The following is a 19,651-nucleotide window of genomic DNA, read 5'->3' as shown; positions in this document are numbered from 1 at the left end:
ATTTTTTAACTCCACCTATACTGTTACAGAGAATATCATGCTACATTTTTTAACCCCACCTATACTGTTACAGAGAATATCATACTACATTTTTGAACTCCACCTATACTGTTACAGAGAATATCATACTACATTTTTTAACCCCACCTATACTGTTACAGAGAATATCATACTACATTTTGTAACCCCACCTATACTGTTACAGAGAATATTATACTACATTTTGTAACCCCACCTATACTGTTACAGAGAATATCATGCTACATTTTTTAACTCCACCTATACTGTTACAGAGAATATCATACTACATTTTTTAACTCCACCTATACTGTTACAGAGAATATCATACTACATTTTTTAACTCCACCTATACTGTTACAGAGAATATCATACTACATTTTTTAACCCCACCTATACTGTTACAGAGAATATCATACTACATTTTTTAACCCCACCTATACTGTTACAGAGAATATCATACTACATTTTTTAACTCCACCTATACTGTTACAGAGAATATCATACTACATTATTTAACCCCACCTATACTGTTACAGAGAATATCATACTTCATTTTTTAACTCCACCTATACTGTTACAGAGAATATCATACTACATTTTTTAACTCCACCTATACTGTTACAGAGAATATCATACTACATTATTTAACCCCACCTACTATACTGTTACAGAGAATATCATACTACATTTTTTAACTCCACCTACACTGTTACAGAGAATATCATACTACATCTTTTAACTCCACCTATACTGTTACAGAGAATATCATACATCATTTTTTTTTAACTCTACCTATACTGTTACACAGAATATTATAATATGGTTTTTTAACCCCACCTATACTGATGGGTGACTGAGTGGTCTAAAGCGCTTTGCTGTTACCGGTCACTGCCATTTCACCTGTGTCCATGTGGGTTTGAGTCTAGAGCTTGGTCAGTGTGGGTATGTGAGAAAGCTTCCAGTAGTTTCCTGTGGGTTCATGATTCTTACTTGGGGTTTTCTGGGTTCTTCCTCCACAAATTATACTTGCCACCATGTAAAGTATATCTTGCTCCAGTAAATGGCACTAATCCAAAGCAAAACTACCTTCATTGTGTTACACATAGATCGTAACACTTCATTGTGTTACACATAGATTGTAACATACACTATGATTAAATCACTCCACCCTCAGTTGCACAGAATAGTATACACTACTTAGATAACTCCACCTACACTATTACACAAGACAACATGCACTACAATTAAATCACCTATGTTACACATATAACATGCACTACAGTCCAGTCACTTGCCAACTATTACTCAGAATATCATGCACACTTAAATCACTCCACCTTTACTGTTGCACAGAATATCATACAAATTTAAGTCACTCCACCTATACTGTTACACAGAATGCTATACACACTTAAGTCACTCCACCTATACTGTTACACAGAATATAATAAACACTTGAGTCACTCCACCTATACTGTTACACAGAATATCATACACACTTAAATCACTCCACCTATACTGTTACACAGAATATCATACACACTTAAATCACGCCACCTATACTGTTACATATTGGTTATAACATTACAATCGTATTATTCCAACACTGTTACACACAACATTGTACACCACTGACCACTTCCCTAGATTTTGACATACCCAAATGTTAGTGCCATTGAAACAATTGGAACTACATAGGGTAGTTTTTATACTTGTACGTTAAATGTATCAGTGTCATTATCAACGATACACATCACAGTGCACATATGGACTACTCATTCATTTAATCTTTGACTTAATGTTCATTTTGTGCTCAATTAATACATATAAGACAAGCACAACTGCAAACTGCATAGACTTAGATCAGCCAATGCATAATGTACTGGTAGATCAGGGTCTATGCAGTTAGGAGTAAGTAGAAAAAACAGCATAATCTTGATCTTTCAGTGCAATATGTGATGGCAGATTACAGTCCATGTTTTTTGCAGTTGGACCCGATTTATCCAGACATAAAGACCTTTTAGATTTGCACATTTGATGATCTCTCATTGTATGGATCTAAAAACAAATTGATGATCTGTCATTATATGGCACTAAAAACAATTTGATGATCTGTCATTATATGGCACTAAAACAATTTGATGATCTGTCATTATATGGCACTAAAAACAATTTGATGATCTGCCATTATATGGCACTAAAAACAATTTTATGATCTGTCAATATATGGCACTAAAAACAAATGAGATTCAAACAGACCTAAACTTGCCCACCTAAGAACGCATCCCTGTGTAAACTATTTCCTCCCAATTTTTATATTATATAACAATTTTATTTATTTTGCTATATTCTGATTAAAAATGATTTCCAAAGACAAGAAATCTGAATCAACAGAATCCTTTCTATAAATTATTCTTCAAGTGATTACATGTGCTTCAAAATAATTGTATGGTGACCATTATGATTATTTTTATTTTTTATATGCTAGTACATCTTATTGGGTGGTCATATTAACATGGAGTGACCATCATACAAATCTTGTTACTGCTATTCCTGAATAATGGCATGGTGTTTTCATTAAAATCAAAACCAAAAAACAAACATTGTATGGTCATAAATGAAAATATTTCCCTTTCATTCATCCAGGAAGACTTTCTTATAATATTTTGTCAACCAAAATTGAAAATGGTCTTAAATCAGAACTCAGTCATATAAATCATGTTTTTGCAACTTCACTAGGATCAAAAAGCGTAGCAGGATAGAGTTTGCACTAAAAGAACAGCTGTTGGTTTTAAATAAAAATCAAACTTACAGTGCAACCACTATAGTTGCCATAGTAAAATTGATGTTAAAGATGCTTCTCCTGAACAGATGGTCCCGTAGACATACCTAACTGGTCCAAATATTTGTATATTTAATATGCATTGTTTTGTATGTTTTTTATTCATTAAATGCTATTTGTTATGTAAAAAATTTATTTTCTAGCTGCTCTTATCAAAATCAAGTTTGTTGTCTACCTAACCAGAATCACTGATTTTTTTTATAAAAATTTTTTTTAAATTCTAGTTTATATTTCTCTGTGAGTGTATGTTAAATACTAGGATCATACTCTTTATGCTAATTTTAGTAACAGACCATGTCTAATAATAGCTTGGATTGTTCTGAAAATAAACTTTTATCCTACATCCTGGCTTTTCTGTTGTGTCTCAATTTTTGTGTACGTAATCTTGTTTATCTAGAAATTATTCATTCATTCAATAAGATCATGAGGCAGAATCATTTACTGTGTCCAGTGTTTGATTTGGGCTGAATTTATTTCATTCAAATTATTCCTATCTGGAAATACAAAGTGCTCTATAATACAAAATGCTCTATAATATTTTTGGAAAGGGACATTAACTTGGAATTAGAGTGAATTCAAACAAGTAAACCTTGGTTTAAGCTACTGTGATTCAACAAGAGACTGTTGGCACATTATTACAGTTCAGGCCATTGGTACATTAATACATTAGACAATACAGGCACATCAACACCTTCAGCATTGAAAATTATTTGGAATACCACTCATGTTTATTCAGAACTTTATTCATTAGGACTTGTCTTAGTAATTTTAGGATATTTTTTTTAAATTCACAATACCGTAAGTTCTTTTAATATTTTCACTTTTTGTATTCCAGGGAAATAAATTGAATTTTACAAAGCATTTTGCTTCTCACTCTTTTCTATTACTTATTTTAAGACCATAAAGTCATGATACTAAATAAAAATGGTGGAGATCAATTGTTGCCATCTTGAAAACTTGCTATTATGTCCTACACATTATGGATGGTCTTGGGCTTTTCTAATAAACACGTTTGACTGTAGTTGGTCTTTAATGACTGATACCAATGTGACCTCTGAAATTGAAGAAATCAGGTAACAGTTACATTTCCTGAATGGATAACCATACCAACATTTGAAAAGAAACAATAAACAAAATGTGAATTTTGACCAGAGTTGTATTTACTTGCATTCGAGTGAACAAGTTGATACATGCAGTCAGCACTTGATTGTAAGATCAAAGGTCATAACCCTGGCTTCTGAGCGTGATAACACTTCAAGTATGAATGGAATATTTTTTTATCAAATCCAGTTCATGGATATATTTTATAATTACCTTGAACGGTGCTATTGAAATAAAAAAAATTCCCTCAAAAATATTGTTTTATTATAGATTTAACTACTGGTAAGCTTGGCATGTTGGCCTCTCTTGGCACTGTCTGGGACAAGTTCACCGATCTTAATCCATACTATGAGGTTCAAGTTCAAAGGCCATGACAAAGAATTTTGTGCTGCTCTTACATGTATCTTTTGAACTGTTAACTCATATTAGAAAATAGTTTTATTATGTTGGAGTTTCTCAAGAATTTTCAGAGGTAGTTTCCATACTCAGCAGTTAAAAAGAATAAATGGACAGAAGACATGGTCTTATCATGGGTTCCTGGAAATTCTTTTCAGCAGTAAGCACAAGTTGAGCGACTCTCCTATTGGATGACAGATCAGCATGATTTACCCAGTGTTGAAAGGCTTTTATGACAATTTGCTTTCTGTCAAAAATGGTCAGATTCCAGCATTCTCACCCAATTTTGAAGTTGGAGATACATGTATCCACTGACGATGGTACAGTGGTTTGAAAATCAAATATCTGGGAATCTGTGGTATACTAAGTGTTAATTATTATGCAATATGTACAATTTATTAATTAACTGTGAATTCAGAACAGATGTTTTTCTTTTTCTTTTTTAATTCATATTTGTGACATAATCTTGATGATCTTAAAAAATAAATCTTTGTTCTGCACCATCTGCATACATAACAAACACCACACTCATCTTCAGTAGATGGTCACCTTAGTTTAGGTGTTAAATAACAAGCAGGATGATTGGATAAATGATGTACTCATCATCAATTGGTATAGATGTTACAGACACAACAAATTATCATGGTTTACAGTCAGGCTTATAGGTAGTCTAGAGGCATGTGGCTTGTTGTTCATGATCAGATTTGCATATTAATGTGAGTGAAATAAAAAAAATTATCTTTACTTCAAAACAATCGACACATAAATAGTATTAACTTGATTAGTGCCTTTTATTTCTCAACATACTTATGCATAAGCACATTCAGAAAAGTACATGCACACATATTTTTCATAAAAGTCTATTGACATGAAAGTACATGCACACTATGTTTTCAAAAAAGTTCTATTGATATGAATGTACATGCACACATATTCTTCATAAAAGTCTATTGACATGAAAGCACATGCACACATTGTTTCAAAAAAGTTCTATTGACATGAATGTACATGCACACATTCTTTTCATAAAAGTCTATTGACATGAAAGTACATGCACACATTGTTTTCAAGAAAGTTCTATTGATATGAATGTACATGCACACATATTCTTCATAAAAGTCTATTGACATGAATGTACATGCACACATTTTTCATGAAAGTCTATTGACATGAATGTACATGCACACATTTTTTTCATAAAAGTCTATTGACATGAATGTACATGCACACATTTTTTCATAAAAGTCTATTGACATGAATGTACATGCACACATTTTTGAAAAAAGTCCTATTGACAGGAATGTACATCCTCACATTTTTTTTATAAAGGTTCTATTGACATGAATAATATGACACATTCATAACATTGTAACAGTCTTTCAACCACTTTTCAATGACTCACTGTATGCAGTTATACACAGTTATTTTGTGTCAGTGTATGATGATAAAGATAAATATAGAGAAGCATAGGAGAAGAACAATATATTATTTATATATTTATATGCATATTTTTATAGTTTGTATACTAATATCCAGTAAAACCTGTCATAACCATTATCTTTTATGAGGCATTCACTTTGCCTAGACACAGCCATTCAAATTCCTGCCCCCCCCCCCCCCATTTCCTTTATAAATCTCATTGTGTAATGGTCACCTGCTCAAGCAGTCACTGGAGGACACACGGTACTAACTGTCTGGAAAAATGGGAACCAGTCTGGAAATGGGTGAACATAAAATAGAGTATATATGGGTTTGGGTGGCCAGGATTGGTTGACAATAAAAGTTATTTGGTAGGAAAAAGAATCTTTTGAAAGCTTATCCTAGCAGTAAAAGTAGAGATGTTGATTTCTAAAGTTATGTTAGCACCCCATGAATCCATTCCAGCATATGCTGGTAAAGAGTTGGAGGTGTCACCCTGTTTTTCATTTCTAAAGGTCATGGTTTGTGATTCATGTATCCCCCGTTCTCCCAATTTTGGATTTCATGTGTGATTTTTTTTTCCATGTCAAGTTGTTCTTTGTTTTGTTTTGTCATATTTTTCAAGTTGTCCCTGCATGCTGGTTCTGAGATGTACTCCGTTCCCATCCGGTACTTGGGTCAGTTTCCATTCTCAGGTCAATATTTGTAAACACTAGTACTTGTGATTGTTTTCTTGCCTTGAACCTTACATGCATGAAACTTACGATCATACTCCTTTTTCCTTTGCAAAAGTCCAGGATGAAAGTTTCCGCTCCCATACCCATTTCGTTATCATTATTATTTTGAAGTGACTTGCCATAGTCATTCAAGTCTGGTGTGGTGCTGTTTGTGTGTGTTGTGATGTAACTGTATGTTTTAAAACAGATCATTAGAAACTAATTTCAGACACATAGTGCCTCTAAAACAGTGTGCAGGAGAAAATGGGCCAAAATCCCGCCAGCTAATGACAGATGAAAGACAGCAGGTGATGAAACCGAGATCAAATTACCAAACAAGACTGATAAGTGCGCCCAGATAAACACGCAACCTAATGAGGAATGATAAACATAGAAGTGACTAACATTATGACATATATGAGGGATTCATGCGAAATACCACAGGGGAGAATTAGCATAAAATAACCAACAAATAGAGCACTAATTAAAAACTAATTATTAAACACAGGGCAAAAAAGAACAAATGAAACTTAGCCAAAATTTTCTTTACCTTGCCTACAAATGTTTTTTTAATACCCACAACAACAAAAATAACATAGTATATCTCCGTGGAAAAGCCATCTCAGAATGTGCTGGCTGAGAGGACATAAGACCACCTTCAAGCAAAAAATTGCATTAGAAAAATCATCTTGTCCTGGTTGAAAGCCATCCAAGGTGGCTTAGTAAAATTACACCAGAAACTCTTCTGATTAGCATATTTTCCATCACATCGGTGTGTTGGAAAATTTAAAATGTGTATAATTTTAATCATTCTTAATTGAACATTTTTTTGCCATCACCCTAAAGTGGATTTGGAATGGGCATGCTGATATACGGATATAAGGACATAGAAATTTCCTGAAGGACACAAGCAAAATATAAAGGCACAAGGAAGGCTTTAAAGGGCTTATACTATGTGATAATTTGGAAGATATAATGATGGCAACATATGACTTCATGGTAAAAGTAAAACATGAATCTTTGGAAACTGTCATTTTTTGTAATGGAAGAATAATGGGAAAATGAACAATGAAAAAAAACTCTAGATTCTAGATGAGAGAAAACCTCTCAAAACTAAAAGACCACATTCCCAAGTAAAATTTTACAGCATAGTGCAATCTGACCAAGTATGTAGGTAAAAATTAGTATCATATAACTTTTTAAAATTTAATATATGGAAGTGTTCCTTTCCTACAATATTTGTCTTATGTTTGATACTTAATTAAATTGTTTGTAAAATAGGTTTTTTACCTATTTAACCACTAGTGGTTAGAGCATCTGCCTCAAATGAGGAAGGTCGCAGGTTTGAACCCTGGCCAAGTCATACCAAACACTTCTAAAAATAGTACTAACAGCTGCCTCACTAGGCACTCAGTATTAACAGGTTAGTGTTAAGACTGGTTGGCCTAGTATCTGGATAATGTGACTGGGTGGGACATCATGCATCATGTCTACTGTATGATGGCCCAGTGATATACATCATATTAACTGCCACACTGCAGACATAATCGCGATATTACTGATTTTTTTTTTAAAGCTACGTTAAAAATCCAAATCACACACACACACATATTTAGCCTTCTTTCTATCTTGACAAGGAAGATACCTATTGTTAACCATGCAAAACTGTAAAGGATGTCCCCAAATTACCTTTTTTGAGCAATCATTCATTATTTAGTATAACTGGAGTTCTAGCTTGTGTACTTACAAGCAGAGTTAGAAAACCAGTCTGCTTTTGTTTCTACAAATTGTCTAAAGGCTTACTGTTGGGCTGGAGAGCACCTAAAATCCACTTTTTTGATGATGATCATGTAGTACGAAAACTGTTCTTTTGGTGCAAGGGACAGTTTTTATGATAAAATTTAATGTTGCATACACCTGCCAAATAATTTTTTAAACAATAAACATTGCATGAGTGAAGTCAAAGAGGGACATAATTTTTGATAGTCATAATAAAGCAAAACATATGAATATAACTCACTTGGCCTGATAAGTCAATGGAAATCCACAGAATAAAAGGTTTTTGTACCCCATCCCCAAATTTTTACATGCCTTTTTCATGTTCGAATACCTGCCATTTTTGAGAGCAATGTTTTGTGATTCTCACAGTGCAAACACCAGCCCTTTCCCTGGTTAATAATTCTGAAAAACATTGCCTACTTAATAGCTAGATGCAATTCAAAATATTTGTCATCCATGCAATTTTTGAGATATTCTACTTGCCTTGAACCAATATGTCTACTGCTATAACTGGCTAAGCTCTGCTTCCTAGCTGACTATTGGTAGTTCATTGGCTACTTACTGTGCAGTGATTATGAGGTGTACATGCCTCACATCAATTTCAAGAGTAACACAAATCTAAAAGACCTAATTAACAAATATATCCATATCTTTAATTATTAAACAATAATATTTGTTAAAAGTCACACCATAGCCTTAAGTTAAGAAATTTGCCTTGAGGGTGGGATTGGGGGTCGGTGAAGAGTATCCATTGGTAAGCCAAAAGCAAAAGATTTTTCACACATATCAAATGAACAGCAATGAAGCAGACTACACAGGCTGCATCATTTGGATTCCTGTAGATATTTTAGAGAAAAAGAAATTATAAAAAGCAAAGTTAAAAAATAAGTGACAAACAAGTCACAACAACACTCTTATTGAATTAGTGGGCATTGGTTTTACCATTTTAAAAACATTTCTGGAACATTTAGATAGTTCACTTAACAACATGGACAATTTGTGTTTTAGATATCACCTGTCGCTTTGTTTTCTTCTTCTCTTTCCTCTTTTCTCAGTATCTTATTAACAGTATGAAACTTTGTTTTATATGTAACCAAAGAATTACATAAAATGTTCACTATTGCAGTTTTGGAGAAGAATGTTTCTGCAAATACAGAAATAAAGTACTCAACAATGTCAACTATCGTTAATTTTAAGTTAGGGACAATGGATGAGTTATTGAGAATTGCCTCCATGGGTTTCGGGAACCCAGTCAAAAAAAGGGATGTTTTAAAAACCTGAAAAAGAATGCAATACTTAATATATCTATTGCAGCATTTGCATATTATAAAACAATGGGAGACATATTAGATCATGTTGGGGTTAGAAATGTATCTTCACTTCCTTTGCATCCAGTTCAAGGGGAATATATTTTTTTTACTAAACAATAACTTTCAGTTTTCCATACACAGAGTAAAAACAGATGTAAATGGCAACAAGATAGTTTTAGATATTTCAGCTAAGAATCACAGGTATACACTTATAAACAAAGAATATATAGCTTCACAGTATGCAGATGACACCACTCTCACCCTGGGTGACTTAATTTATAACTCTATATGTTATCTACTATTATTGTCAATTTTCTCGACTCTGTATAAATAGTGAAAAAAAATTAAATGTGTATTTATATAAATTATAACTGGAAGTACAATAAGGTACTATGAAGAATATCATTTAGATTGGAATACATCTTATTTTAGGTATGTAGGTACATGTATTACATTCTCTATAGAGTTAGACGATATGGTCAAGCTTAATTATGAAAGCAAATTCAGAGAAGTTAAGTATTTACTTTTACAGTTGTTGGTATGGCTTTGTTTATTTAATGCTTTTGTTGTTGTTGTTGTAGGGTTTAACGCCATTTTTCAGCACACGATAGGCTATACATGGTGGCCAGTATTAATGGTGGAGGAAGAACCAGGAAAACCCCCAGAAAGAACCACTGACCCACGAGAAGCTACTGGCAAGCTTTCTCACATACCCACATTAGCCGATTCTGATATTCGAACCCACGCAGACAGAGGTGAGATGGCAGTGATCCATAATGGAGAGCACTTTAGACCATTCGGCCACTCAAGGCCCCTAATGCTTTTGTTGAAAGGAAAAGAAACATGTAGCAGTTGTATATACACATCAGTAGAGTAATTTCAAAGGTAATAATGCAGTAAATTGTTAAAGTGCTCTTTGTCTCATATGAGATTGGTAATAAGAGAAAATAATTATTTAAAATAGTAACATAATGCAAATATTGTCAACTTTATAAAGCTTGTAATAACAAGCAAATGTTCAATCTAGTGATAACATGCATATATGCATGGGCATATATGTATATGTGTGTATAACGTCTAAGTGTTTGTCTTGGTATATGTTTGTATGTTAAATATGTGTACGTGTAGAAAATGCTTACAATAAACAAATGTTCTTTTTGTCACACTCACTCTATTATTTTTTTTGCACTCTCTTTCCTTAAGAGACTGACATATTTGTCTCCCTCGTTCTTTTTCTCTCTGTACAGTAGCCAATATTAAGTTCTGTATTGGGCTTGGAATATAACGCTATATAGTAGTGTTAACCAATATTGCCTGTAAAGTAACATGCTTACAATGAATTATGAGCAGTCAGTCAGATGGTTCTCTGAACAATTGCTGCCTATGTTTGGGGAATAATAATAAAAATGACCCTTTCATTTATGGCAGTGGTGTTTTCCCAAATGGTTCTGTTAGAATTGTTGGCATAAGGTTGTATCACATTTGTGCAAATCAGCTTTCACTGATGCATGCAACAGTTTTGAAATTTTGTAATGCAAGATTTTAGCTTGGATACTACAAGTATTCAGATCCCTATCTTATGACAATATTTACAATCCTGTTATTATTATTCATATTAATTATTTGATATAATTTAAAATTATATCATGTGATCAGCACATTGTAATGCCAAATATTACCTACTATTTATTTGGTTATTTGATCTGAGTCACATAAACTTATTTTTACATAGGTCATTCTTTACCAGTAATGTTTTTTTAAATTGTCATATTAATTTGTTTTTTATTAGGATCCTACTTTTGTTGACATGGATATAACCTAAGCCCAATTCACAAACATGTTGAAATTATTGTAATATTATGTACTTTAATGTACACCGTCTATGATGTGACATTGATTGATACAGAGAGAGAGCTTAGTTGGCAGAGTGTAGGACTATAAATCCAAGATATGCAGGTTGGATACCGGCCTATGCCACCCTGGGTTAGCATGATATAGCCAATAATGTGTTGAAAGTGCCATAAAAAGCACAAGAAAATTTATACTGGGAAATGTCTAGGTCCAAAAAGTATATTTAATATTGCACTGTTTTTGTTTTTATTATATATAAATGCATAGATCAATTTTGGGATTTTAAAAAAAATTACACCAGGGGGAAAAAGTGATAGGGATCAGCAACAAAAAACAGAGATGGTCAGCCAACCAGAAGCAAACATATTTTCTTTTTTTTTGCCTAATGTAGTGATTTTTGCTGAAATGTGGGATAAGCATAGTATTCTAAGTGATGAAATACAGGAAGGAAAGGTTACACTTGAGTGTGATACAAGCATTAAAAATAACATTCAGACTGTTCTACAGTGTGACTTGGACATTTCTGATCTTGAATGTACATCCAGGATTGAACTAAACAATACAGGGAAGAAGGTAGTAGCTGCAGGAATACAAAGATCACCCAATTATAACATAGCTGCATGGGAGCAACTTGAATTTAGTATAGAGATAGCCCAATCCACTAAACTTAACCATTTCATTTCAGTAGATTTTAAATGAAAAAGTTTCTCCTTCCTGAAAAAAAGAATATCACAGTTTTGAAACTTAAACTCAGTTAATGTGTAAGGATATAGGAATGGTCCCAAATTTGGTTGGCTACATTGAATTCATAGAAGACTGAATTAAATCTAATACAGTATCACAAAAAAAGGTACTCAAACTACCCAAATATTTATACATGGCTGAAATAAACATGCAAGAAATTACTTAATGTAAACATATGGGTGTTATCTTTGTTAGTGATTCCTTATAGTACACACATACTCGATATATTCCTGATAAAACCAGCAAGGAAGTTTAAAACTTGAGAAAGTTTCAAATACAAACCAGATTGATTGTCCTTGGAAAAATGTACACAATGGTTATATTTTATCAAGTTTTGGCTGAACTATAGTCTCAGTTTGTTGATTTTAGGACTAATAATGACTTAATGGACACAATGATTTCTATATTGGCATACATATATACAAATCTATTTAAAGCATAATAAAGATGGTCATCCTTAGAAGGTATGGTGATATGAATATCATTGTACCACTGATTTTCTTGTTTCAGTTTTTCTTTTTGTTTTTATTCAACATAACGATTACTGCACAGAGCATGCATTCTATGAATTCTGTAATTTTCATAAATAAATGATAGCTATTTTAAAAATTTATGACCGGGTATGTGTATCTGACAAAAGAGACAGCCTCATTGCAACAAGAGTGACAGTCACATTGCAGTAAAGAGTGACAGGCACATTGTAGTAAAGAGTGACAGTCACATTGCACCAAGAGTGAGTTACATTGCAGTGAAGAGTGACATTCACATTGCAATAAAGAGTGACAGTCACATTGCAGTAAAGAGTGACACACACATTTCACCAAGAGTAACAGTCACATTGCATTAAAGATTGACAGTCATACTGCAGTAAAGAGTGACAGTCACATTACAGCAAGGTCTGATAGTTACATTGCACCAAGGGTGACAGTCACATTGCAGTAACGAGTGATAGTCACATTACAGCAAGGAGTGACAGTTACATTGCACCAAGGGTGACAGTCACATTGCAGTAAAGAGTGACAGTCACACTGCACCAAGACTGAGTCACACTGCAGTAAAAAGTGACAGTCACACTGCACCAGAAGGGACAGTCACATTTACTAAAAAGTGACAATCAAACTGCAGTAAAGAGTGACAGTCACATTGCAGTAAAGAGTGAAAGTCACATTGCACTAAAGTGTGTGTGTGTGCAATTTGGATTTTTAATGTAGCTTTAACAATTTTCATACCGCTACAATGTCTATAGTGTGGCAGTTTATAGTGATGTCTAGCACTGGGGCGTCATGCCGCAGACAGTTAGCATGATGTCCCACCCAGTCACATTATCCTGACACCAGGCCGACCAGTCCTAACACTAACCTCTTAATGCTTGAGTGCCTTTACTAAACAGCAAGTTCCAATTTGTTATTTATCATACACTTTTACACATGTGTAGGGGAGTCATGCACATGAAATTGTTGATTATGTTTAGATCTTTATTGTCATCTTCTCTAAACAAAGGCTAACTGGGAACTACAAGCACTGATACTTAAGTATAAAGAGTCAATGTCAACGTACACCTCTTCCTCAATAACTCGTGCATAACAAGGTCCACAAACATAGATCGCACTATAAGCGAGATGGGAGTTACCAAGGGACCTCCAAAAATTGAAGAAGAAAAAATCACTTTGATGCAAGAAAACTGGGGAGGGAGCGGTGTTAGGGAACTGTCTTGTTTATTGACTGAATCCTCATTTTACAATCATGTCGATAAAATATTTTCAGTAACTTGCTTTTTCTAATGAAGTTGTTCATTATTCTGTTTAAATAACATTTGTTTTCAAAATGTCCAACATATGAAAGATCGTTCCAACTGATTTCAACAACCTATTACATGTACGTGTAACAAATCTATGTATTATGTCACTGCTTTTTGTTTTCTTGATGAGTCTCATTCTCAAAGTGGTTGTTCAATATTATCATCCCAAATTATGAGTCCACAGAGCAGGGAACTAGACTAACTGTTGATACCACCAAACAAGAATCTTTTTTTAAAAAAACTCATGACATTTATTTCGTGAGACAATTGTCTACATTGTAACTCAGTTTTTGTATTGCTCAATTGGTACAGTATTGATATCATGAATTAATATATTGGAATTAATAATGAAACTTCTTATCATCCTTGAGGATATCTCTAAGTGTCAGTTCAAGAATTCTCTGAGACTCACTTGCCTACAATGGTCCGTATCTGTGAAATCCAACTCTTTATTTTATGAAGTATTCATTTCGCTTGGCTGCCTTGTCATCTTTGATCACAGTTATGAAAGAGTCGGTTAATTTAAGGTAGTTTATGTTACATACACAATAACATTTATAAGTGTTTGACTGATCAAATGAAGTGATTTCACCTGACATATGACTGGGTCTGCTTATTTTAAGTTTGTAGGGTTTTCGTGCCTTTAACTTTTCTTTTATTCCACCTCCTTTATTTGATTCAAAAGACATAATTAACATGATAATACAAAATAGGCCAGCTTTTAATTCAGTGCAACATTATAACAAATACTTCTGGAAGTCAGTTATCAAAATATGGTCGGCACTTAATTAGGTTTTCAGAGAAACACTCGCGGACATAGCTGTTATGGTAGATTGATGCTGTTTACATTTAATTACAAGAGGACACATTGCATTTATGATGATTACACTAAAAAGGAACTAAAAGATAGAATGAGAACACAAGTTTCAATTAATAAAAAAATTATTTAATTTGTATTTATTTATTAAAGTATTGTCTCCACTCAGTTTGAGTGCCATTTTCATTGATCAACATTTCCTTACATATTGTTAATCGCAGTGTGCTAGGAATGTCGTTTGGAAAGAAAATTTAAAATATTGTATGACCTAATTTTAAGTTTGATAATTCATAGTGTTGATTAAAATTTCTAGGTCCTATTTACCATTTTCAACGATAAAATGACCAATACGTCAAAGTTTCCGTTACCAATTTTGATTGCAATTTGCTTTAAGTTCAACAAAGGGATCAATTTTTGGGGTATTTTCTGGTTTAAAAAATGGCATCCATGCCTGACCCCGCATTATAAGCAGGTTTGTGAGTTATCAGGGCGCGTGTTATCAAGGGAGTGGTATACTTTGTTAGCTTAATTCCAAATGTACACTTATTATTAAGTTTATATTTATGCAAATAAATGTTAGTGATTATTCTGCATGATTCTGATTAACTTCATTAAATTCCATTGTATAATTCAATACAAATCAATGCTTAACATTTATCCCCATGATATGTATCTTTAAGCTGATGTAAAGTTTACAGAGGTTTACTCATTCATGTGGTGGGTCTATGAGCCTTTTGTCTTTAGCACATTTGTGACTGAAAATTCAACATTTATATGTTTTAAAGTGTATGATTCTCAAGATTATATCCTTAATTATTTCATCTTCACAGTTTGTATGCAGTTGGTTTATAGATTAGTAGTAACAAATTAATTTTTTTCTATCTTTGATTACAGGAAGGAAAAGGATCAGAAGGCACAGACCAAGAGTTAGCTCTTGTTGAATACAACCACAAATTTTTTTATCTGGCCATTTTTTCAGATGAAAACACTATATTTTGTAAAGAACCAATAGCAAAAGTGCAAAAAGAGAAATTGGCATACAGCACCAGCAAAATGTCAATGAAGCTTGATAGAAAAGACAAACAGATTATAGATAACAGCTTATCTAGCATGTAAATTGTTTGGACATGTCACCAAAGATATAATTTCAATGAAAAATATTAACAAGAATTGGCTGGAAACTAGAATAAGAAATTATTTAAAATAAGTCTAACAGTCTTGCCACTGTGGCACAAAACTGCAAAATTGATATTAATCATATGACAAAAGTAAATTGCTGTACGATCTGTGTGATTTATTTTCCTTTTGAGACTGGTTTGATTCTTCAAGACATCGCTGTTTTGAGCAACATTTACAAACTTTTCAATCTTTAATGCTAAAATATGAAAATTATGACATAATCTCTATAGGAAGTATTTTGTACAATTTTGTGAAGACAGTATATGCACAATTGTTATTGTTTGCTTCTTTCCAAAGATATGATTGTGCTATTATAACCATTATGGCTGTTACATTTAAACATACATGGTACCCAGGGAAGGCAGTTTTTAAAAAATATATGCCAGGGTACTTTGATTTCAATGAGTTCAAATTAAAATGATAAGAAAATTCTATATTGCATCTATGGGTGAATATCCCACATTAAAAGTGCCTTCCCTGGGTCCCATGTATGTTTTAATGGAACAGCCCTTACTATCTAGAACAATGTTCATTATTCAGTTTAAAGTGACACACTTGTTGGGTATCTATCTGTGTATTGATCATGGAAAGAAGGCTTATCACGGTCTTCAGGATGACAAACTTGATGTAGGGATGACATCTTTCTCTGTATCTAGATATTATTTCAAAATAAAATCTATAACGAGTCACGTTTAACATCAGCACCTCTTGGTATAAGCAAATATCAAATGATATGTAAATGTATTCAGGAATCACCTTAAATTTAATTAGGTATATGGTATATTTGGCAATATAGTGATATTATCTCATTCATATACACATTTACTGGGAGCACACAAAATATAAAATATGTCTTGATTTGCATCATCACCTGAACATATTTTTCCAGTAGTCAAAACAAGCATTTTAAGCTGAAAAAGCTGCTGTTGTAATTGTTGTTTTGTTTATAAAATGTACATTCTTATTGTATCTTTTCTGAAGGGTAAATCAATTGTACCTCAAAGTTCAATGAGAACTATTTCATTATTTTTGTCCATCTTGATTAATCTTATCAATAAAAGTGGACTTATTTTTGTGACCTCTTCATGTGTGTGTCATTGCTATGTCAGACACAATGTGTCATTGCTATGTCATACACAATTCAGACACTGTGTATTGACATGACTATAACAAATTTTAACTTCTGTGTTTGTGTTCTTTGAAAGCTAAAAGGAACATCACTGAAAGTTTCCACTAATCTAACTTTCTAAGGTCTATCATTAGGTAAAGAAAGTTTCAATGGTTCTTTTGCAAAATTGAGGTTGCTGCAATATTAACAGTATGCCTTTTTTACATGGACTCCCATTTTCGTTACAATGTGTCAGAAAATAATAATCATTATGCTTTGATCTGGGATAGAAATTTTTCTCTTGGGATTACAGATCTGCATCAAACACTCAACACAGCCTTGTGTACCACTTTAAATTCTGAGCCAAGGATGGAATTTTTATAGTCTACAGAGAGGCATATGATGGATTCTATTATTACTACCATGGGCAGTCTCCACTTGGGAAGGTAGAACAGTGGATACTTAGTAAATTAATATCAGTATATAAAAGGCATTTACAAGTAATATTAAACACAAAGTTCTAGTCCTATAGGAATAACAACACATAATATTTTTTTTATATTCTGGAGGCAGTGTGAGGCATAGCTCTAGTAATCTTACCTCAGATATTTTAAACAACCAAATGAATGTTATACTGTTACCATGGAAATAGGGTAATGTTGCTACTTGTGCTTTGGAATTAACGATCTAGTATTTTTACTACACCAGGTTTTGCAAATCAAATAAATTAGTATTACACTGTTAAATGGAAATAGGGTAATACAACTACATAAACAATGTAGTATTAGATCTACATCAAGTTTTGGAGATAAAGACATTCAGTTTTACACTGTCACCTAGAAATAAAGTAATCTTACTACTCAGATCTGGTGACTGACAATGTAGTATGTTACATCATATTTTGGAGATCACAAATTCTGCTTTACAATGTCACATAGAAATAGGGTAATATTACTACATGGGTTTGGTGGAGAGCTATGTAGTACATTAGGCTTTGGGATCACAAAATCAGTGCCTAGAAATAAGGTATTGTTACTACATGTGTTTGGTGGAAGGCTATGTAGTATTGTTACTACATCAGATTTTGAAGAAAACAAATCAGTGCCTAGAAATAGGGTATTGTTACTACATGGGTTTGGTGGAAGTCTATGTAGTATTGTTACTACATCAGGTTGTAGAGATCACAAAATCAGTGGTGGGAAATAGGGTATTGTTAATACATATGTTTGGGAATTAACCATGTAGTATTGTTACTAGTATGTTTACTAGTACAACATGATTCACTTTACAACTTCTTGTACTTCTTCTTATTAAACTTGATAGTGTGTGTACAAAATTTTAAGTTCCTTTATAAAGGACAAGCAAGCATTTCCTTTTTTATTCTGAGAGCCACTCTTTATTGTTATTATATTTTGTCTTCTTGTAAAACATTTCTATCTTTGTGTTCATACTGGTATTGCATTACTGCACATTCCAAGCTAAGATTTTATACTGCACACATATCAACATTCTCAATTGCATTATGTCATCTCTGTTATGTAGAGTTAATTCATATTGTTTGTGTGCTTTTCTCAATGATTATACATTATGTATTTTGTAGTTGACCTTAGTCCAAGATTAAGTTAATGGTGTACCCGACCAGTGACATTTATTTTGTAAATAACATAGTACATAGCTTTCTCTATCAAACTATTCTGGCAGAGTGGGTTATACTTTCTTATAGCTTATTGATTGATTGATTTATTATTCCTCGTTACAGACTTATCATGGATTAGACAGTTCATTGACAACCTCCTCTAAAAGGAATAATTGCTTGCTCTAGGTATACATGTATAACATCAATTTCAACATGCTGAATTCATTGTCAGGAGATAAATAAATGCCCTCCAAACTGTATGTCTGCTATACATCCACCCACCTGTTCATCTATTAGGACTGTAACTATATCTCATCCTAAATCACTATCTGGAAATTCACCATACTTATTCAATGAATTATCAGTGTGGTAAGTGTAACCAATATATAATGGGTACACTGATGCACATTGTCTACATTCAAAGGATATTGTAAAATTAAAGTCAATGGGTGTTTCCAAACAAACATTAGATATTAATGAAGTACCAAAAAGAAGCAGAGGACTAAAAATATACTATTATTCCAATGAATCCAATAATTTATGCAAATTCGATGATGATTCATACTATGGTAAGCTGTATATCGATTGACTCCGACTGATTATTATTTAAGTTACAACTGGAAGCATATGATAATGCTGGTGTGTGTTTTAACAAAGAATGTTGTTTTTTCTTTTATCTGATAATAAAAATATGGAATAAATAGCAGTGAATACTTGGACAGTATCAAACAGGTATGTAATCAATAAGAGATTGCAAATATTATGTGTCAACATAAATATGGGAAGTGTAAGCGAATCTATTGATGACAACATTATTTAAATCTGAAATAATCTGAATACTTGTAACATGATAAGAAAAATAATAGTATACTTGATATTGTATAATTATACTATATAACAATGGTATTTGAAACAACGCTGTTTTTAGATTCTG

The sequence above is a fragment of the Sinohyriopsis cumingii genome, chromosome 18, assembly GCF_028554795.1.
Source record: "Sinohyriopsis cumingii isolate HCF-2022 chromosome 18, ASM2855479v2, whole genome shotgun sequence".
Lineage (NCBI taxonomy): Eukaryota > Metazoa > Mollusca > Bivalvia > Unionida > Unionidae > Sinohyriopsis > Sinohyriopsis cumingii.
This window is presented reverse-complemented; position numbering follows the sequence as displayed.